Consider the following 17,065-nt stretch of genomic DNA (forward strand, 5'->3'; position numbering starts at 1 on the left):
AGGTCTTTAAAATGCTGATGTGGCTGATTGACTATTCATTCAGACAGATCTTCTGATGGCTGAAAATGTACACAAAGGGACAATGTTATGCCACACATATCCTGTGTACAATAGATGTTTCTTTCACTGCATCCTGACGGATTTTACATAATTCTGACACTTTTCCCTTTTCAATGTATGGAACCCACTTACATTAATAACAAAGTGGGTTAGCTTGTGCTTCTTAGGAACTAATCAATCATTCCAAGTGTTCCTGGAATCTTGCATCGACAGTTCCCACAAGTCATAAGAAATACAGTGCCTTGCGAAAGTATTCGGCCCCCTTGAACTTTGCGACCTTTTGCCACATTTCAGGCTTCAAACATAAAGATATAAAACTGTATTTTTTTGTGAAGAATCAACAACAAGTGGGACACAATCATGAAGTGGAACGACATTTATTGGATATTTCAAACTTTTTTAACAAATCAAAAACTGAAAAATTGGGCGTGCAAAATTATTCAGCCCCTTTACTTTCAGTGCAGCAAACTCTCTCCAGAAGTTCAGTGAGGATCTCTGAATGATCCAATGTTGACCTAAATGACTAATGATGATAAATACAATCCACCTGTGTGTAATCAAGTCTCCGTATAAATGCACCTGCACTGTGATAGTCTCAGAGGTCCGTTAAAAGCGCAGAGAGCATCATGAAGAACAAGGAACACACCAGGCAGGTCCGAGATACTGTTGTGAAGAAGTTTAAAGCCGGATTTGGATACAAAAAGATTTCCCAAGCTTTAAACATCCCAAGGAGCACTGTGCAAGCGATAATATTGAAATGGAAGGAGTATCAGACCACTGCAAATCTACCAAGACCTGGCCGTCCCTCTAAACTTTCAGCTCATACAAGGAGAAGACTGATCAGAGATGCAGCCAAGGGGCCCATGATCACTCTGGATGAACTGCAGAGATCTACAGCTGAGGTGGGAGACTCTGTCCATAGGACAACAATCAGTCGTATATTGCACAAATCTGGACTTTATGGAAGAGTGGCAAGAAGAAAGCCATTTCTTAAAGATATCCATAAAAAGTGTCGTTTAAAGTTTGCCACAAGCCACCTGGGAGACACACCAAACATGTGGAAGAAGGTGCTCTGGTCAGATGAAACCAAAATTGAACTTTTTGGCAACAATGCAAAACGTTATGTTTGGCGTAAAAGTAACACAGCTGAACACACCATCCCCACTGTCAAACATGGTGGTGGCAGCATCATGGTTTGGGCCTGCTTTTCTTCAGCAGGGACAGGGAAGATGGTTAAAATTGATGGGAAGATGGATGGAGCCAAATACAAGACCATTCTGGAAGAAAACCTGATGGAGTCTGCAAAAGACCTGAGACTGGGACGGAGATTTGTCTTCCAACAAGACAATGATCCAAAACATAAAGCAAAATCTACAATGGAATGGTTCAAAAATAAACATATCCAGGTGTTAGAATGGCCAAGTCAAAGTCCAGACCTGAATCCAATTGAGAATCTGTGGAAAGAACTGAAAACTGCTGTTCACAAATGCTCTCCATCCAACCTCACTGAGCTCGAGCTGTTTTGCAAGGAGGAATGGGAAAAAATTTCAGTCTCTCGATGTGCAAAACTGATAGAGACATACCCCAAGCGACTTACAGCTGTAATCGCAGAAAAAGGTGGCGCTACAAAGTATTAACTTAAGGGGGCTGAATAATTTTGCACGCCCAATTTTTCAGTTTTTGATTTGTTAAAAAAGTTTGAAATATCCAATAAATGTCATTCCACTTCATGATTGTGTCCCACTTGTTGTTGATTCTTCACAAAAAAATACAGTTTTATATCTTTATGTTTGAAGCCTGAAATGTGGCAAAAGGTCGCAAAGTTCAAGGGGGCCGAATACTTTCGCAAGGCACTGTATGTGTCTGTGTGAATAGCTCTGGGTTTTTGGGTTTATAATTAAACCCAGGCCCAGAGAACATGCCCATTCAGGTTTACACTCAATGCCAAATATCTGTCCCCTTCTGGCTCTGGAGGGTTGTAGGAGAACCCATTATTAAATGTCAGAGCTCTGTCCAAAACCCTGAGAGCTGGAGAGGCTTTGTTGGGAATCTTCCCCACTTGCCTGTTGTCTCAACTAGATTAGTGGATTAATGGAACAATCACTTACTGTAGCTCTATCCAAAAACCACACAGAGACGTTGAGCATACGTTCAGTACATGCAGTTGAAATAATGTGTGTGCATATGAGTGTGACTGTGCATGCTTGCTTCCGTACATACTTGCTTCAGTGCATTTATTAGTGCGAGTACGTCATCAGCCCACTAAAATATTTATGCACGACTAATGTAGTTAATTATACAGTGGACAGAAAAGTGTCTCTCACCAGTTGGGATCGTGAAGGGCATAGTAACCTGAATAACATTTGAGTGTTTCTTATTAGAAAATGGGTGTTTATTGTTAGAAAAGTCCAGGTAGACCCTCTCTGTTTCAGTCAGCTTTCTTCTGTGTGGTGCCTAATGAAAATGACCCTGTGCCCTCCATTTGGTGTGTAGGCTTCTGTTCTGGGCCAGGCTGGGTTGTATTGGGCTGTTGTTGCTCAGTCTGTGACAAATGATCTGTGGGGGTGGGGAGGTGGGAGGAATAGCCATAATAGGGCTATCTTGGTCCTAACCTGCCAATCACAAGCCTCCTCAGCGATACCACCAGGAAATAATTCTGCATTACATTAATTCAATAAATGCAGAGCTGTAATAAGAGGAATGAGAAGCTTCCAGCAACAGCAAGCACTCATTATTCTGCCTCTTTGTACCAGAGTGGCCTCCAAGCATACATCAGCATGCCCTATGTGGGACTGAGACAACTGTCAGAACCTCTTACCGAGCGTACAAGTTGATTTAGGTTGCTTAACAGTTCCAGAGGGTATGCAGTCCAAATATGGGGGAGCAATATGTGAAATACACATATTTTTAGGTAACCCTTTGCACTCAGTTGCTACTGTGAGTTGCTACTCAGTTGCACAGTTGCTACTGTGTAGTTATACTGCCATTACTAAAGTAACACCATTTTATTAATTGCTATGGTAATTGCTTTGTGATAAACAGTTGGGCAGTTTTGGGGGAATCTCCATCATATTGTGACAGTAGAATGTGGTGAGGGGGATTGTAATCATCTGATTCAGATATGGACCATACTGAGCAGATAGACACACTGAATGTCCTGCCACTTAGCCTGTCACACACCCAGATACTTCAGAGAGTGTTTCATATTTTACCCAGTACCAGAATGGAGCTGTCCAGGGCTGAAACAGACATTTGATGCTTCAATGAGATTTCACTCTACTCTACTCTTCACACTACTTTAATACAGGGGTAGGCAACTAGATTCAGCCACGGGACGATTTTTGTCGGAGCAGATGGTCGGGGGGTGGGGGGGGAGCGGAACATAGTCTAAAAAGAGATTTGTATTGGAATTTGTAAATATTTTCATATCTTGATTACATTGAGACATGATCACATATATTATTTTATTTTGTTTGTGGGAATACTTGGGAACAGATTTCCTAAATTAAACAACATTTTTGCTGGATTTCTGGTGATTTTACGATCAATTATTATAATTTTGTCTACTAAAAACTTTGAAGGGCCCAAAAAAATCCTTGCAGTCAGGTTTTGGTCCGCCGGCCGCTTGTTGTTGACCTCTGCTATAATTTAACTGTGTCATTATTTTCATGTTTCATTTCTAGATCTGCTTGAATAAGACAACACTCTCATTGTGATCGTGTGGCTACCTATCAAGATTTGGCTGTGAGTATCTGGCTAAGAGGGCAGAATATTGGCATAAAAAGTGTATTTGCAAAGCTGTAAATCTTTAATAAGGGCATATCTGGTGGACTGAACTCACCAGAAGGGTTGCTTAGTGGGAGAGAGAAGAGAGAGTAAAAGAGAGAGGGGATATAGAAGGAGCAAGAGACGGAAACTATTTATTGAGTGCAGTCCTTCCTCAAGATGTAGCCGTCACTTCTATCGCTTTAATTGGTCCTGGCCTCTTTAACCAGAGACAGTTCACTGCACAAACATCGTTACATGCTGCCTTCCCCTCTACTCAAACCTCCCTCAGAAAGATCATCATCTCTGTTAATTTCAGGAAGCCTCCACTAGTTTCTAGTCTTTAGTCTCTGCTGTAGGCTACACTGTGGGCATTGACCAGTCTTTGACTGGCCACAGTGTGCCAACTGCCAATGTCACCTGACATAGCATTCTGATCAAGTCGGGGCAAACCACTGAACTGACTGAACCAGTCGATGTAATTTATTAATTAATTACTTATCTTTACTAGAGAATGACTGATCAATTGGTCTTGACATAGAGTATTAATCAGTTAAACAGTTTCCTACACTGTGACAATGCAAATTATGATGTTCCCCTTTAGGAGCAACCAAATACATTGCATTCGGAAAGTATTCAGACCACTTGACTTTTTCCACATTTGTTACGTTGCAGCCTTACTCTAAAATCAATCTACATACAATACCCCATAATGACAAAGCAAAAACAGGTTTTTAGAAATTTTTGCAAATCAAAAATACAAAAATGAAATGTCATTTTTTAAATTATTTTTTATTAGGATCCCCATTAGCTAACGTCATAACGCTAGCTAATCTTCCTGGGGTCCAACACCAATTAACCAGACATTACAAACAACCACAATCAAGACTTCACAAACGTTCAACAAATAGACAATACAGATAATTAAAATACCTGAGAGGAAGCACATTTAACATTCAGTTGATGCTTTCCATTTGCTGTCCAGTCATATGGTCTATCACATTAGATGCTCTTTTATTTTTTTTATTGAAGGTGGATTTACATTTTACCTGAAAAGTATGGATTGGTAAAAAGTTCCATTCAGCTATAGGTCTATATAAGACTGTAGATTTAAGGCGATTTGTCCTTGGCTTGAGTTGTTTTAGCTGCCCTGAATTTGCCTGTCTGGTTTGGTGGGTATGCGTGTTGCTAGTATGTACTAATTGGACTGAGAAACACTGTTTTAAAACAAATATATAACATTCCTAAAGAAAATCAGAAGACTAGATAGTAATTTGTTTTTAACGTGAAGCAATGAAAGATTCTGATGCATTTTAATAATATTAATTCGGTTAGAGCAATGAAGAGATATTCTGGCAGCCCTGTTTTGAGCCATTTGGAGCTTTTTCATATCTTTCTTTGCTGCAGATGACCATATAACCAGACAGTACTCTAACAGTGCTAGATGTTACATACTCTGAACAGCAAGAAAATTCCCTTACCCATCTTAATAACAATATTACCTATGACACCCAGTAGTTGTGTTTTTTTCACTTGTTCTACATGTATTCTATTCATTCCCTTAAATTCCCTTACCCATCTTAATAACAATATTATCTATGACACCTATTAGTTTAGTTTTTTTCACTTGCTCTACATGTATTCTATTCATCGACAAATGAAATTGGGGGTCATCAGCAGGCATATATCTTGAACCAAATACAATACATTTACTTTTAGATCACCAATTCATCACCAATTTCATATCAACCCACTCAGACACCATTCTTAGTTCACTGCTCAGTACATCTGTTAGCTCCGATTCTGATGCTGCACTATACATTGTTGAGTCATCAGCATACATGACCACTCTTGCATGTTCATTACTGAAGGTAAATTATTAGTAAAGATAGAGTAGAGCAGTGGGCATAGGAGGCTTCCTTGAGGACCACCACAATGAATATCTTTACTATTTGAAAAGCTACCATTAAAGAACACTTTTTGCCTTCTCCTTGATAGATAGCTTTCCATCCAGGATAGAGCTGCATCCTTAAAACCATAGCACAGGCAGCAAGCTTATAGGATGACAATTATGACCAGTGAATGCAGATTTATTATCCTTTTTGTATCCAGATGTTTTATCCTTAGGTAGTGGAATAACCTTTGACTCTTTCTAGATTTCTGGGCACACTCCATACATCAAGCACTTATTAAAAATATGAGCGATTGGTGTAGATACAGTATTTGGCTAGCTGTAACTCTAAGCAATTTGGCATCTAGATTATCTGTTCCAGGCGACTTGTTATCCGAAAGAGACAACAGCATTCTTGCTACCTCTTCCCTTTCTACTTGATGAAATTTGAACCTGTCACGGTCGTCGTTGGAAATATATGGGACCAACGTGCAGCGTGATCTGGGTTCCACATTTTTATTTGTGAAACGTACAAAAACAATAAACAGCAAACGAAACGTGCAGCAAATGCAGTGCTCACAGGCAACTACACAGAAACAAGATCCCACAAAACACAGTGGGGAAATGGCTGCCTAAATATGATCCCCAATGAGAGGCAACGATAAACAGCTGCCTCTGATTGGGAACCATACCAGGCCAACATAGAAATAAATGCACTAGATCACCCACCCCAGTCACACCCCGACCTAACCAAAATAGAGAATAAAACGGCTCTCTATCCTCAGGGCGTGACAGAACCTGCATTGCCTCTCCTTCATGATACAATATTTTATAAGGGTATATGACATGGAGCCATCAGTTCGAATCATAGCATTCCTCAACTTGTCCACTTTTGCCTGTAAAATATTCATTAAAGTAGTTTGCGATATCGTGTGGTTTTGTAATAAATATACCCTCTGATTCAACAAAAGAGGCAGACATGTTTGAATTCCTACCCATAATAGTGTTCAACGTTCTCCACAGCTTTTTCCCATCACCCTTTACTTCATCAATGTTGTGCTGATAGAAACCCTTCTTTCCTTTGTTTAGCTTGGTCACAAGATTTCTTAATTTACTATAGCTTTGCTTATCAAACAAAGTACCCGATTTATCTGCTACTTTTGTGGCATCATAATGTTAAATCATTAAATTTCTCAGCTCATCATCAGTCCATGGGGCACCATTTGACCTCACAGTGCATTTTCTTAAAGGGGCGTGCTTATCAGCTATACTCATAAATAATTTCATAAACAAACTTAGTGACATTTCAGGATCATCCTTACTACACACTTCTAACCGTTGCGCATTCTTAATCTCATCGACAAATTAGTCCTGATTGAACCCCCTGTAGGACCTGCGGTAGGTTACCTTAAGGCCAGCCTTTGGTATTTTAGTTTTCCTAGTGAGTGAGTCCTGATTGAACCCTCTGTAGGACCTGCGGTAGGTTACCTTAAGGCCAGCCTTTGGTATTTTAGTTTTCCTAGTGAGTGAGTCCTGATTGAACCCTCTGTAGGACCTTGGGTAGATTACCTTAGGGCCAGCCTTTGGTATTTTAGTTTTCCTAGTGAGTGAGTCCTGATTGAACCCCCTGTAGGACCTTGGGTAGATTACCTTAGGGCCAGCCTTTGGTATTTTAGTTTTCCTAGTGAGTGAGTCCTGATTGAACCCTCTCTAGGACCTGCGGTAGATTATCTTAGGGCCAGCCTTTGGTATTTTAGTTTTCCTAGTGAGTGAGTCCTGATTGAACCCTCTGTAGGACCTGCGGTAGATTACCTTAGGGCCAGCCTTTGGTATTTTAGTTTTCCTAGTGAGTGAGTCCTGATTGAACACTCTGTAGGACCTTGGGTAGATTATCTTAGGGCCAGCCTTTGGTATTTTAGTTTTCCTAGTGAGTGAGTCCTGATTGAACCCTCTCTAGGACCTGCGGTAGATTACCTTAGGGCCAGCCTTTGGTATTTTAGTTTTCCTAGTGAGTGCAACCAATTTATGATCCCTGTAACCTAGTGCCACTGATACAGCTTTAGAACAATGTTCAGCCATGTTAGTGAAAATGCGATCGATACAAGTTGATGATGTAATACCAGACCTATTAGTGAACGTTCTGGTTGGTAATGTCATAACTTGGGTTAGGTTACATACATTGGCAACATAAATAACTTTCTTTGTCTTTGGACAGTTTGTATTCAAAAAATCAATATTCATATCTCCCCAAAAATATATTTCCCTATTTTCATTCAACATTTTGCAAATTGCAGCACCTTTGGCAGTGAAGTCTTCTTGGGTGTGACGCTACAAGCTTGGCACACCTGTATTTGGGAAGTTTCTCCCATTCTTCTCTGCAGATCCTCTCAAGCTCTGTCAGGTTGGTCTCCCCAGAGATGTTCGATTTGGGTTCAAGTCCGGGCTCTGGCTGGGCCACTCATTCAGAGACTTGTCCTGAAGCCACTCCTGCGTTGTCTTGGCTGTGTGCTGGGGTCGTCGGCCTGTTTGAAGGTGAACCTTCGCCCCGGTCTGAGGTCCAACAAAATGTGAAAAGTTTTGTCTGAATAGGGATCTGAATACTTTCCGAATTCACTGTCTTTCCCCTGTGATATGTGTTGGGAAGGCTATTCTGAAAATATAGTTAATCTACACTTAAGCTACCCTTAAGAAAAATATAGTTTATTAACTAAAGTTACTTTGAAAATGTAGTTCACTACATCCAAACTACTTTGTGAAAGATTATCATATCTAAATCTGATATGAGGAGGGGGTGCATGGAGGGGGTGTTGTGGGATTATTTAAGATACTCTTTGAAGAGGAAGTGTTTCAGATGTTTTCAGAAGAAGGAGGGCCAAGAGACCAGAGGTGGCAGAACGGAGTACTCGGTTGGGGTATAGGGTTTGAGCAGAGCCTGAACGTATGGAGCGGCAGTTCTTCTTGCTGCTCGTTAGGCAAGTACCATGGCCTTGTAGTGGATGCGAACTTCCACTGGACGCCAGTGGAGTGTGTGGAGGAGTGGGGAGACATGGGAGAAATTGGAAAGGTTGAACACCAGGCAGGCTGCAGCGTTCTGGATAAATCGCAGGGGTGTGATGACACAAGCGAGAATCCCAGCCAACAGTGAGTTGCGGTAGTCCAGACGGGAGATGACAAGTGCCTGCATTAGGACCTGCGCCGCTTCCTTTGTGAGGTAGGGTAGTACTCTACAGATGTTGCAGAGCATGAACCTGCAGGAGCGAGTCACTGCTTTGATGTTTGCAGAGAACGACAAGGTGTTGTCCAGGGTCACGGCAAGGTTCTTTGCAATCTGGGAGAGGGACACTGTGGTAAGCACAATATAATTCACATCAGTTCCTATCTCACGGGCATAGCAGTAGTGTTATTATGTCACTTCATCAACAGAGCAGGTTTTTATATGGTAGTGTCTAAAGTTACCTCATCATAGTAGGTATTTATAGTATATATTATTTTATCTCGTTAGCATAGCAGGTATTTATATAGGAGTGTTCATGTTACCCCAGAAACATAGGAGGTATTTATATAGGAGTGTTCATGTTACCCCAGAAACATAGCAGGTATTTATATAGGAGTGTTCATGTTACCCCAGAAACATAGCAGGTATTTAAATAGGAGTGTTCATGTTACCCCAGAAACATAGCAGGTATTTATATAGGAGTGTTCATGTTACCCCAGAAACATAGCAGGTATTTATATAGGAGTGTTCATGTTACCCCAGAAACATAGCAGGTATTTATATAGGAGTGTTCATGTTACCCCAGAAACATAGCAGGTATTTATATAGGAGTGTTCATGTTACCCCAGAAACATAGCAGGTATTTATATAGGAGTGTTCATGTTACCCCAGAAACATAGCAGGTATTTAAATAGGAGTGTTCATGTTACCCCAGAAACATAGCAGGTATTTATATAGGAGTGTTCATGTTACCCCAGAAACATAGCAGGTATTTATATAAGAGTGTTCATGTTACCCCAGAAACATAGCAGGTATTTATATAGGAGTGTTCATGTTACCCCAGAAACATAGCAGGTATTTAAATAGGAGTGTTCATGTTACCCCAGAAACATAGCAGGTATTTAAATAGGAGTGTTCATGTTACCCCAGAAACATAGCAGGTATTTATATAGGAGTGTTCATGTTACCCCAGAAGCGCAGAGTATCTTGAGGGGTACTTACTTGTAATTAATGTTTACTTATATAGTACATTACCCATCCTGACAACCTGCCCCTCATTTAATGGCTTCCCGATGTTCCATCCAAGTGGGAGGATAAACTGACTAGTACACCACAGAGTACATGATATATCTGCATTAATGTAATTAGACTCCAGAGACCTTTATTGCAGAGTTGTGTCAGTGTCACGTGGTTTGTGCCTCTGTAATTACATACTGCAATTACTACCAGTTGCATGTAGTTATTACAGGTTAACTATGAATTATTGCAATTATTACAATACTTGTTATAATTACATATGTAATTAGACTGTAATAAGGACCCCTTAAAAGGAAGTGTTACCAAAACCCTGTATGTGCATTGAATATGTATTAGGTAATGTATAATATCTGTAATGTTATTGATTTTCTATTGCTATGGCTCGAGCCAGGCATGTACCATCACCAATCAATCAGATCGTGTTCTCTCTCGGTCTCGGTCTCTGTCTCTCTCCACTGCACAAGGATTCTGTCCATTCAGCACCCCACAAAGTGAATTAGCACTAGTATGCACAGGAATAATGTAACAGTGGCATTTTGGAAATAACAGTGCTTCATGTCATTTTTTAAAATCTCAGTCGGGCTTTAAACTTACTCTTGAAAGTTGTAATAGTAGAATGCACAAGGTGCAATTTTGAAATTAAGTAGTGCATCATCAGCTCCTTTTGTCATGTTAGTCATGCTCCCCAATGCTCCCGGGGGCTCCCAAGTGGTGCAGCGGTCTAAGGCACTGCATCTCAGTGTAAGAAGTGTCATTACAGTCCCTGGTTCGAATCCATCCTGAATTGCATCCCGCTGTGATTGGGAATCCCATAGGGCAGCGCACAATTGGCCCAGCGTCGTCCGGGTTTGACCGGGGTTGGCCATCATTGTAAATAAGAAAATGTTCTTAACTGACTTGCCTAGTTAAATAAAGGTTAAATAAAACATGTAAATTCCGGTTGGTAGGCCCCAAATGAAAATGTTTCTGAACCCCTGCTCTAGGTGAAAGTGTTCCCTTCCGTCTCATCATGCCAGATTCAAAGTGGGCCAACCACAGCTGAAAGGCACCTTGTTTTGTTTGGAAGATGGGTATACAGCAGAGAGAGAGAGAATTTCCAAAAAAAGAGAGAGAAAGGGTAACGTGATAATACATCATTCAAAAATCATGTTAAACACTATTTTTGCACACTGTCATGACTTGCCCTGTTGGTTGAGGATTATAGGTACCATATTTTCCTCCCCCCCCCCCCCCCCCCCCCACAATTATGTCGGATCAGTTTTGTTTTGGGATCCCATGAAGGACAGTATAACAACATAACTGTATCTCTGAATGTGTATATTTCCCAGTGATGAGATTCACATCCAAATGTTGGGGAACTGATAGGATTAAATATGAAACTATTTGTGAGAAGATGTAATGTGATGTTAGCCTTCTAAATGAGAGAATTGTTTTTCATATGAAGTCTTAACCAAGTCAGTGGCCACACCCATGTGAGCACAGGCATTATGTCGGCGTCTCAGACTGCATAAAATCCACTTCTGACAAAATGTACATTAGACCAAGCAGGGGAACGGTGTTGAACCGGATGTCACGAATGGTTAGACTCCACCAGACCAGCTTCGTGCAGCGCCAGCTATACATGTTGAAATGGTGAAGGAAACTACAAGACTACACATTCACAGTCTACAGCTTTATATGTAAAATAGTCTAGGAAACTCGACCGAAGACGAGAAAAGAACAATTTCCTCTCACCACTATAGATACCTCTAAAGTATATATTCTAACGAAATGAGCCCGAGAACCACCAGGTGGTACTTTGAAAAGATCCATTCGAAAGAACATTTCCCTTTCCAACGACCATTGGTACGTCTGGATGATCTGTTCAAACAGACACAACCAGAGACTTTCTGTCAAATTACTCCCCAGACGGACCACCGATTTCAACAGAGAGACAACAATGACATACAATCGTAAATATATACATTGCGATTATTTTCGAATGAGCGGCCGTTCATGTGCAAAGTATTAGCATTTCCATGAGCATAGTTATCAGCGTGTATGTTAGTGAAGGCCTTTGTCTTTTCACCTGCTCTTTCTTACATGCCCCTCCCTTTTCATTTTGTGTAACAAGCCGTCATATCGGTTTAGTCCACTAGGGACTTTTCATTGCAGTATATAGTAATCAATGAGTAACCTATTCTGTTTGTGTTTATGTAATTCTGTGTGATTATTTAGTTAGTTAGTAAATAAATAATTAAGCCAATTTGAATATCACTGATTTATCATTGATGCTAGGGTTCGTGCAAATATCCAAGGATTTTGCGATGTTCAGAATGAGACTGATAGATGGTAAAAAACAGTTAATTAATGACTGATTGATGACTGAAATGTAAGAGATATTTATATCTTTAGGAGTTAATTCGGAAAACGCTAACTCGTTAAATAAACTTTTTGCGTGGTGCCCCAAGTTTGCTGATGAGTTAATTGTTACATGAGTAATTTAATCATCATATAATTAAACATAGCTAATCGATTTGATAAAACAATCGTCATCACATTAATGATAGCCAAAGATACGACAACACAGTGAGTCCATGCAACTTATTATGTGACTTGTTAAGCTAGATGTGCACTATTTAGGATTGCCATAACAAAGGGGTTGAATACTTATTGACTCAAGACATTTCAGCTTTTCACTTGTAATTAATTTGTAAAAATGTCTAAAAACATAATTCCACTTTGAAATTATGGGGCCAGTGACACAAAATCTGAATTTGATCCATTTAATATTCAGGATGTAACACAACACAATGTGGAAAAAGTCGTGGGCTGTGAATACTTTCTGAAGGCACTGTATATGTTTAAGATTAAATACTGCGATTTTATTGCAATTTGATGTTCCAAACATATTGCTCAATATATGTCTGTTGCAAAGAGATGAGAGAGCATGAAAATGTTCGTTTTGATCAGTCATATTCTATCACTCTTTAAAAGTAAGATGGAGAACAAGCTATAGGATGAAAAATAACAGCGTTTTGGGGCACGTACAGCTGACTAGCGCCAGCAAAAAATACATGGATTTAAAGTATTGCGATATGTAACTGTAAAAAATGTTTTCCCTCCCATCACTAGTATTTTCTAATCTGTTCCATTTCAGTCATTCCAGTACATCAGGAGCACATGTGCACATCATTTGAAACATCTAGGTGCACGCAAAGAAATGTGGGAGCAAAATAAAACATATTTGAGAAATTAAAGCTAGAATTTGAACATTTTTCTAGGTGTACTTGTGCTCCTAAATATAAATTCCAGATTGCACAGCAACATATTTAGGCGCATATGTGAGTAAAATGGTCACACTGTAGAGCCCTGTACATGGAAAATCACTGTGACAGACTCAGTGAATTGACTCATAATTATTGGATCATTTCCAAGCCCGGCCTAGTAACCATCTATTAAGCATGGAATTGAAATGACTATTGTCAGGTCTTGCAGGAGCAGAGAACAAATTACACTTGCTCTTGTTTCTCCAGGCCTGAGTTGTGAAATTGAGAAAGGCCATCCCTCTCTGTTTCGTTCCCACTGATTGAGGCCTTATTGATTTCATTTTGGAGTGCTCATCGGTGGCCACTTAGGAGGCAGCTTCCCTTATGGGAAGATGATAATTTTCCGTGGCACACTATAAAAAGCCCAGAGGGCTCTGAATTGTCTGGCTCAGCAAAGGTCCTACCGTACAGAGGCGCCATCATATACTATTTTAAAAAATTGTGCAAAAGATGACAAATACATGGACTGTGCCAGTACTAAGACAACCCAAATGAAGGTCTGAAACAGTAAGCTAAGGAAAGAAATCCATGAGAAAGCTAGAGTGTGTTTGCAATGTTTTGGACTACCTCTATCTTTAGTGTCCTGTTGGTTTTGATGCACCTATGAAATTACTACTGCTGTTGTGATTGTTATGACTACATCAACCAGTACTGCTACAGTAATACATACATGATATTGTAGGGCTACTGCTGCTGCCACAGTGATTACTGTAATCCATCTTTGCTTTTGTCACAGCAGTTTGGAAAAGGTGTGGCAAGGAAAGGTTTAGTCAGCGAGACCCACTGCTGATTCACAGCTTCTGTCAATCTCTTTATAGCTACTTGTGAGATGCCAGCTGGATTTGAGCCCTTACAGAAAATATGAACTACAGTTAAGTTAACATTATTCCATGCATCCATGACAGTAACATTTCTGCTGCAAAGACTTTAGTGAGTGAGTGAGTGTGTGTGTGTGTGTGTGTGTGTGTGTGTGTGTGTGTGTGTGTGTGTGTGTGTGTGTGTGTGTGTGTGTGTGTGTGTGTGTGTGTGTGTGTGTGTGTGTGTGTGTGTGTGTGTGTGCGCGTGTGTGCGCGCGTGTGCGTGCGTGCGTGTGACAGTGGACCAACATTAGTCATGTACTGTTGCTGTAGCGTAAACATGCCATACTCCCAGCTTCAAAGAGCCTAGTGAGCATCTGAAAGAGAATCTCTCAGCAGTCACTCATTCAGTGTCAAACTGCCTCTTCTGGCTGCAGTGTGTGTGCCACAGAATGCTTTCTCTATTCTTCCTCTGTTCTCTCACTCTACCTTACATCCATTTTTACAGACTCTTACTCTCCCCATTGGCTCTTTTTTTACCCCCATCCTGTTCTCATGTTGTCTTTTTCCTCCTTTTCCTTTCCTGACAGCTAAACTCTGTATCGTTCCCCGAGCTGCTAGACTCTGTAGAATTCCCAGAGGTCTTGGGTGGGGTTTGTTTCAAATGCCGCTAGGTTCTTGATGTGGGTTTGACAGTATTGCATATTGATTCTCTCGGGTTGCCCTTCAGTGTTGGAGCAGGGCGGCAGAGAGGAGTGCTGCATACAGCACAGGGTGAGCAGCATCTCAAATCAGAAGGCTGAGTGAGTGAGAGAGAGAGAGAGAGAGAGCGCTGGAGTGGAGGGAGGGGGTGGAAGATGCGTGGGAGAGGAGAGAGGGAAAAGGAGGGGGGATTCACTCAGTGGGGGAAGCAAAGAAAAGGCACAGAGAGGAGGGAGAGAGGAGGGAGAAGAGAGATAGAGATGAGAGAGAGGAGGAGGGGATTGAGAGAAGGAAGGGTGGGGGTTGTGAGAGAGAGAGAATGTGTGTGTGTGTGTGTGTACGTTCATGTGTGTGTGTGTACAGGAGAGTGAGTACTGCTGCAGCAGGAACAGTGAGAGGAAGACTGCAGTTTCTTGGGCTGATGGGCGAGCGATCGAGGGACGTTATTAAGGCACTGTTACATTAACCCTTAAGTGCCTCTCTGGTGAATGGGTTGGCCCATCCATTGTGGATAATAGGATCAAGGAGATTGCTCTGGTAAGGTGTATTCTAACCTTTCTTCCCTGCCCTTCTTTATGGGGGAATATTGAAGAATATGCAATGGAAAGGAGTGATATTTGTGAAGTGAAACTAAATGCCGCTGTCCGGTGCTGAAACTGTACTGTAGGGAAACTCAGTTGGTGCTGGAGGTTGCACTGTGACTCGATGGATCTGATCTCTGCTTGCATTACACAGTTGGAGAATATTGGTGAAGGGATGTGTATTCTTTGCTTTGCATGTTCTTTTCTAGTGCATACTGTATACGCCTTTATGACAAGCTCGATCTTACATCTTGTGACATTTGTAGATTCTAAAAGATTGTGAAATTATGTCATTTACAAACCTCTTAGCACCTTATTTTATCTCAGTTTGTACTGTGACCAATTGCAGTTCTGGCTTGAGATATTTTAAATATATATTTTTTAATATGTTATATTTTGCTTTAGGGACTTTGAATGAACACTATGGTTGTGAATATACAGTAAGTCACTCTCATTGGCCATGGCTCATTTAGCCTGGGTGGTTCTGTGTGTAGTGTAGTGGAGTAGCTACCTATTTTCCTGGAACATTTCCAGGAGGCAGCCCTGCTGACAGCTGCTTTGTTTATCCCACCAGCGTCTATTAACACTTCACCCTGTCCTGCACTGTCAGGAACCAGTACGTGGTGCAGCTACAAACACACAGCACCCCGCCTAACAAACACCAGTCTATTGCACTGTCTGTACCTGTTCTATCCTAGGACAGGAGCCTAGGGTGGACCATGCACTCAAATAGACTGTGTGTAGGCTAAGACAGGACAGAGGAGGAGCAGATAAGACAGAGGCTGACAGATATGCTGAGCAGTATGGAGAGAGGAGACCGAAGAGAGGCCATGGGGGTTTTATGAAGTGCTGTAGGATGCTTCTTTTTTTTTACTATGTGTAATGTGGGATGTGTAGCCAGCGCAGGCCGGCAGGCAGAGCTGTGAGGGGACAGTTCCAAGGACAAAGCCCTGGCTATCTGGGGCTGGTCACTTCACACCTCGACAGTGCTGCTGACTCGCATTGTTTGGCTCGGCTCTGCAGCAGCCTGCCCATACATAGTCAGGACAGTAAACTGATTGAGTTCTGCATCAGACCGAAGGATATGGATTATTTCATACAGATTTTTCATATGAAAATATCACAAAGTGCCTTTGAATCAGGATACATGTATTTGTTGGTAGTTTTATATGTTATTGAGATGAGAGCCACAAATATTCATTGTTGTTACATGGTCATTTGAATCAAGCGTGTAAGTATTTCCGCCATTCCATCGGAAGTGGAAGTGAAGCGTCTTACGTACTGTAGATTACAGTCTCTGCCCTCCACCAGGCTCTGTGTCTTGAGGTGACTTCCTGAAATGCAAACCAACCAACCACATTGATCCTGTCCCTGGAGACAGAGTCTCAGTCTCTGCTGTTGTACCACTCACACTCAGCTAATCAATTTCAGGGGTCGGAGTGGTCACATGACTATCACAGTATGACACCACAATGCAAAGGGTGCCTAAGAATAGTTGAAAATTACTAACTACACAATCATTTATCTAGTGTGTTTTTACGTTCAACTTGTACTTGCAATACATCTCATATGAAAACAAAAAGGCACCCTCATGGCCTGAAATCCATCATTGACTGAAATCGATAGCACCGGTAGAACAACACCCTTCGCTTTCTGATTGCGGCAAATAATTGCTTTAAAATGATCTAGATTGTGGACTGTTGGAAGAT

At 41.1% G+C, this 17,065-nt stretch overlaps 1 protein-coding gene across 10 annotated transcripts in view; it reads left to right on the forward strand.

Annotated features, from left to right (window-relative positions):
• LOC110492174 (synaptotagmin-1) overlaps positions 1–17,065 on the forward strand; it is an 83,834-nt gene that overhangs the window by 39,983 nt on the left and 26,786 nt on the right. For 4 of the 10 annotated variants that reach the window (XM_036947127.2, XM_090203192.1, XM_090203189.1 and 1 more), the window contains one exon: positions 3,744–3,804. The exons of 4 other annotated variants lie outside the window; for them this stretch is intronic. The gene's annotated coding sequence lies outside the window, so the exon portion shown is untranslated. Of the gene's footprint in view, positions 1–3,743; positions 3,805–14,825; positions 15,313–17,065 lie in introns of those variants that run through there. 2 more of the 10 variants (XM_021566252.3, XM_021566255.3) reach the window with 1 other exon arrangement.

This window comes from Oncorhynchus mykiss, chromosome 16 (genome assembly GCF_057628025.1).
Source record: "Oncorhynchus mykiss isolate SJ-2025 chromosome 16, ASM5762802v1, whole genome shotgun sequence".
Classification (NCBI taxonomy): domain Eukaryota; kingdom Metazoa; phylum Chordata; class Actinopteri; order Salmoniformes; family Salmonidae; genus Oncorhynchus; species Oncorhynchus mykiss.